Source organism: Lampetra planeri, unplaced genomic scaffold (assembly GCF_965212315.1).
Source record: "Lampetra planeri unplaced genomic scaffold, kcLamPlan1.2.h2 scaffold_356, whole genome shotgun sequence".
Taxonomy (NCBI): Eukaryota; Metazoa; Chordata; class Hyperoartia; order Petromyzontiformes; family Petromyzontidae; genus Lampetra; species Lampetra planeri.
This window is the reverse complement of record NW_027615179.1, coordinates 45,162-51,628: the sequence shown is the minus strand read 5'-3', so window position 1 is coordinate 51,628 and position 6,467 is coordinate 45,162.

Below are 6,467 nucleotides of genomic sequence, written 5' to 3'. Positions count from 1 at the left end.
CACTGCGCTTAGACTACCACTGCCCATAGACTAACACTGCCCTTAGACTAACACTGCCCATAGACTAACACTGCCCCTGACCATACCTGCTGCTGCTGTATATTTGGAGTTTGCATGTCTATCTCTCTCATCATCATCATCACAGTGGCTAGGAGATGTTAACTACCTCGCCTGGTCTACAGGAGGTCGTGGGTTCGATCCCGACCCTGACGACGCCTGCTGCTGTAGATTTGGAGTCTGCGTGTCTCTCTCATCATCACCATGGTGGCTAGGAGATGTTGACTACCTCGCCTGGTGTGCAGGAGGTCGTGGGTTCGATCCCGACCCTGACGATGCCTGCTGCTGCTGCTGCTGTAGATTCGGAGTCTGCGTGTCTCCCCCCCTCCCGTGGTCGCGTGGATTTGTCTCCGGATTCTCCGGTTTGTCCACCACATCCGCATTTAGAATCAAACATCACGGGGTTTCGAGCACGTGGGCGGCTGCTTTGCATGCCCACACGTGGTGGTGGTGGTGATGATGATGATGGCGATAAGCCAATTTGATGGAGCTGCCATCATTTGTGATGGCAAGGGTCACCTTTTAGTATGGGTCTCTGTGGGTATCTGTGGGTCTCTGTGGGTCTCTGTGGGTCTCTGTGGGTATCTGTGGGTATCTGTGGGTAACTGTGGGTCTCTTTGGGTCTCTATGGTTCTCTGTAGGTCTCTGTGGGTCTCTGTGGGTTTCTATATATCTCTATGGGTAACTGTGGGTCTCTGTGGGTCTCTGTGGGTCTCTATGGATCTCTATGGGTCTCTGTGGGTCTCTGTGAGTAACGGTGGGTCTCTATGGGTCTCTGTGGGTTCCTGTGGGTAACTGTGGGTCTCTATGGGTCTCTTTGGGTCTCTATGGGTCTCTGTGGGTCTCTATGGGTAAATGTGGGTCTCTGTGTGTCTCTTTGGGTCTCTATGGGTCTCTGTGGGTTCCTGTGGGTAACTGTGGGTCTCTATGGGTCTCTGTGGGTCTCTATGAGTCTAGAGAAACACTCCGTATTTGCTGCTATAAATGTCCACGTGGTGGTGATGATGATCACGATGACGCTGATCCCACGTGATGATGGTCACGATGACGCTAACACCACGTGATGATCACGATGACGCTGACCCCACGTGGTGGAGCTGCTTTCATTTGCGATGACAATGGTCGCCTCTGAACCCCGAGTGCAGATCAGCTCAGTAGTGGGGGGCTAACACCTAGACACGACATATGGGGCCGTCCATAAATGACGTCACGCACCTAGGAGGGGGGAGGGGGGGACGGGTCAGACATTTGTGACGATGGGAGGGGGGGCGGGGTGTTTGAGAAATGTGACGTCACGTCAAAATGCGCAACTTTATAAATAAATACAGACAACACGTTCTACTTAATTAAATAGACTTTTTAATAAATGCTTTCTCCTACAACATCAGAGTGCAGCGCCGCGTTAAATACGCACTACAATGACAATAGTGTAAAGCGATTTGAAGCATTTAAAAAAAAATTGGAGGGAGGGGGGGACGGAGCTTCGTGACGTCATATTTTAGGGGGGCGGGGTCTGACTTTTTGTGACGTCGTGTGACGTGGGGGGTGGGTGGGGGGGGTCAAAAATCGTCCAAAATCGCGTGACGTCATTTATGGACGGCCCCTAAGAAGTTCAGTTTAGCTGAGTCAGATCAACAACAGCAGCAGCAGCGCCTATGAACACACAAAGACAAAGGTCCCCCGTGTAGCCTGTAACAGACTGTAGGGGCAAGTGCCTATGAACACACAAAGACAAAGATCCCCCGTGTAGCCTCAAGCAGACTGTAGGGGCAAGTGCTGTTAGCGAGCACCTATGAAGGCCGGCACGGCACACGAGGGGGTGGGTGGCCAGCACCATGCCCGGCCGCCTTTGTCTCCCCACCGTAACCATTTAATGCTGAGTCGACCTATTGGAGGTCCAGGTGCCACCCCTCCCCCACACACGCAAACAGTGAATGCATGGGGCTTAGAATGTGTAACGTAATGCCTTGTGTGTGTGTGTGATCAATTATGTATACCATAACAGCGTCTGTGTGGGGAGTGGTGGTGCAGTGGTTAGCACACTGTGTGTGTGGGGGGGGGAGTGGTGGTGCAGTGGTTAGCGCACTGTGTGTGTGTGTGTGGAGAGTGGTGGTGCAGTGGTTAGCGCACTGTGTGTGTGTGGGGAGTGGTGGTGCAGTGGTTAGCGCACTGTGTGTGTGTGGGGGGGAGTGGTGGTGCAGTGGTTAGCGCACTGTGTGTGTGTGGGGAGTGGTGGTGCAGTGGTTAGCGCACTGTGTGTGTGTGGGGAGTGGTGGTGCAGTGGTTAGCGCACTGTGTGTGTGTGTGTGGGGGGAGTGGTGGTGCAGTGGTTAGCGTACTGTGTGTGTGTGTGTGGGGGGAGTGGTGGTGCAGTGGTTAGCGCACTGTGTATGTGTGAGGAGTGGTGGTGCAGTGGTTAGCGCACTGTGTGCGTGTGTGGGGAGTGGTGGTGCAGTGGTTAGAGCACTGTGTGTGTGTGGGGAGCGGTGGTGCAGTGGTTAGCGCACTGTGGGGGTGAGGGGGGGTGGGGGGGGTGAGGGGTGGGGGGGGGTGGGGGTGAGGGTGGGGGTGAGGGGTGGGGGTGAGAGGGGGGTGAGGGGTGGGTGGGGTGGGGGTGAGGGTGGGGGTGAGGGGTGGGGGTGAGGGGGGGTGAGGAGGAGGGGTTGAGGGGGGGGGTGAGGGGGGGGTGAGGGGGGGGGTGAGGGGTGGGGTCAGTTTCCTGCCGCGTTCTGCTGCGGGCTGCGCGAGACGTCTCGCGCGTGATGGCCACGTGACCTCCTCGCACCCCGAGCCGAGTAGATGCTGATGATGCTGATGATGTTGCTGATGATGTTGCTGATGATGCTGATGATAATGTTGCTGATGATGATGTTGATGATGCTGTTGATGATGCTGATGATAATGTTGTTGATGATGCTGTTGATGCTGATGATGATGATGCTGATGATGATGCTGATGATGATGCTGATGATGTTGATGATGCTGATGATGATGCCGATGATGATGCTGCTGATGATGCTGATGATGATGTTGCTGATGATGATGTTGATGATAATGATGCTGATGATGATGATGCTGATGATGAGGCCGATGATGATGCTGCTGTTGATGCTGATGATGATGCTGATGATGATGATGTTGATGATGATGATGCTGATGATGCTGCTGCTGATGATGATGATGTTGCTGATGTTGCTGATGACGATGCTGCTGCTGATGATGATGACTGCTGTGCCAGGCTAGGTGCAGGATGTCACGGGACAGACCCGAATTCTCTCGGTGCCATGACGTCACCTGGCCATTCTCCCAGCCACAAGTAGCTACATGTAGTAGTAGCTACTACATGTGTGTAGCTATTACATGTAGTAGTAGCTACACACATGTGGTAAACATGTAGTAGTAGCTGCACATGTAGTACACATGTAGTAGTAGCTTATTCAACATCGCCTTGTTAGGCACGCTGAGGAGAGGCTTGCGGAGCCCCAATGCGGTTTCAGGAAAGGGCGGTCCTGCACAGATGCCATATTTTCTGTCCGTCTGCTACAGCAGAGGTGGTAGGGATTTCCAACAAGACCTACTTCTCTGCTTTATTGACCTGGTCAAGGCCTATGATACCATCAGTAGGCCTGGGCTCTGGGTTGTTCTTCGTGCTTTCGGGGTCCCTGACCCTCTGCTCACGATCATTAAGGACCTTCATGGTGATGAGCGGGCCCTGGTAAAACTACGTGGCCGGGAGTCGGAGCCATTCCCTGTACACCTTGGGGTGCGGCAGGGATGTCCTCTGGCTACCACATTTAACATATTTTTCGACCACGTAGTTCGTGAAGCCTTTGATGGCTGTACCAGAGGAATTTCCATCTGGTACAGATACAATGGGAGCAGTGGCGGCTCCTGCAAAATCTCTCAGGGGGGGCAAATGTCTGGATGATTGATAAGGATAAGGTCCACCCATGCAATGGATAAATTAACATCTTAAGAATGTAAAGGCAACTTCACTTCTTTAAGTGACTCTTACAATACATCTTGTTTGTTTCTATACTCACTATTAATACAATCCACTCAAGTTTCTTTTATTAAAGATTCCACTAGGTGGCGACAAATTATATTGTTGGATGAAACGTGCTTACGTATGATGACGTTAGCACGTATGATGACGTAAGCACGTTAGTGCGAGCCCTCCCGGAAGCCATAGAGAATGCATTGCAGCGCCCCCCGTTCGAAAAAAAAACATCTTTGAATGTAAGTCTATCGGGCCACTCGGGGCGATTCTCAGCCGGAGTGAAATCGCCCAAAAAGAGGCGGTACTCCACAGAACGTGACATGACGCTGATTGGACTATATCCAGAGGCACAGTGACGGCTAGCGTGACTCTGTGGTTGAATGACATTGGTGGTGCGTCGCCCAATCGCCCTAATGAAGAAACCGCCCCTGAATGGGAGGCTGATAGATACCCGGGTGCGGTCAAGGGATGGCTCCCTATTGGTCAACCACGTTATGTATGCCAATGATCTGCCACTAAGAGGTGGGGCCTTACCATCAGCCCCACCAAAACGAAGCACCTGCCTGGGTATTTTGTACCATCGGACACTCCACCCCCACAACTCCCAATCGGTGATGGGGCAGTTGTGGAGAGAGTGGAGAGTTTTCCATACCTGGGCAGTGTGCTCATGACCGGCTCCGGTTTGACAGCAGAGGTCTCACTCAAAATCAGTCGAGCCGCATTATATTTTCATCGGTTGTGTAACGCTGTGTGGAAGCTACCCGGTCTGTCGCTCTGCACGAAGCTTCAGGTCTTCTCGGCCACGGTCATTGCCTCTCTTCTCTACGCTTGCGAAACGTGGACATACCTAATGGAGCATCTTCGCCGATTGGAAACATTTAGGCTGGCCTGCCTACGATCCATCCTGGGTTTTACCAGGCTGGATTGTGTGAGGAGCTCACAAATCCTTGAAAGATCTGGGCAAAGTCCCATCGGTGAGCTCCTCTGGCAGGCAAGGTTGCGTTGGCTGGGTCATGTAGACCGCATGCCCAGCCACCGCATGCCTAAACAGCTTTTGTTCGGCCGGATCGAGGGGGGCTAACGGGCGCGGCACGGGCTAGAGAAGAGATGGAGTGATGTGGTACAGGAGGACGTGGAGCTGAGTGGACTTGCCGATGACTGGTACCAGCGGTGTCAAGATCGGCCTCTGTGGAGGAGGCTCGTGAAGGACGCTACTGGGCAGTTGGAGGCAGTCGCCCTCCAACAACAACGGAGGGCGGAGGAGCGACACTCACAACAACGAGCGGAGCGCCGGGTGGCTAAAGCACAGCAAGTTGGCACAGTAGGGGGCACAGGTGGTGCATTAGCCAGTCATCTTGGTCATCTCAGTCAGTCGACCCGTGGCATCTGCTGGGTCTGCCCCGTGACCTCCTGCCAGCGGGCGTTCGACACTTCACGTGATAGCCTCAAGGTGCACCTAGCCTGGCACAAGCGTCGTGGTGACGTCACCGCCACTTAGTGGCGAATGGCGGTTGTTGTTGTTGTGTGATCCCCGCATTGGGGTCAAGAGCAGCGACGATGATCTGAACCGGTCCCAGGCCTCCCCTAGGTCGACTCAGCCTCAAGCGAGTGCTCCGGTAGTGCGGTGAACAGTCGCACCGGGGGAGTGGGGAGACAAAGGCGGCCGGGCGTGGTGGTGCTGGCCACCCACTCCCTCGTGTGCCACAGCGCCGGTAGCCTCCTAGTCTCTGTGTGTCTCTGTCTCTCTGTCTCTGTGTCTCGTCTGTGTCTCTGTGTGTCTCTGTGTCTCTGTGTGTCTCTGTGTGTCTGTGTCTCTGTCTCTGTGTCTCTGTCTCTGTGTGTATCTGTGTGTCTCTGTGTCTGTGTCTCTGTGTCTCTGTGTGTCTGTCTCTCTGTCTGTGTCTCTGTCTCTCTGTCTGTCTCTGTGTCTCTGTCTCTGTGTGTCTCTGTGTCTCTGTGTCTGTCTCTGTGTCTCTCTGTGTCTCTGTGTGTCTCTCTGTGTCTCTGTGTCTCTCTGTGTGTCTCTGTGTTTCTGGGTCTCTCTGTGTGTCTCTGTGTCTCTCTGTGTGTCTCTGTGTCTCTGTGTCTCTCTGTGTCTCTGTGTCTCTGTGTCTCTCTGTGTCTCTGTCTCTCTGTGTCTCTCTGTGTCTCTGTCTCTCTGTCTCTCTCTGTCTGTCTGTCTCTCTCTTTGTGTCTCTCTGTATGTCTCTGTGTCTCTTTGTCTCTCTGTGTCTCTCTGTGTCTCTGTCTCTCTCTCTGTGTCTCTCTGTGTCTCTCTGTGTGTCTCTGTGTGTCTCTGTCTCTCTCTCTGTGTCTCTGTGTCTCTCTGTGTATCTGTGTTTCTCTGTGTCTCTGTCTCTCTCTGTGTCTCTTTGTCTCTCTGTGTCTCTGTCTCTCTCTGTCTGTCTGT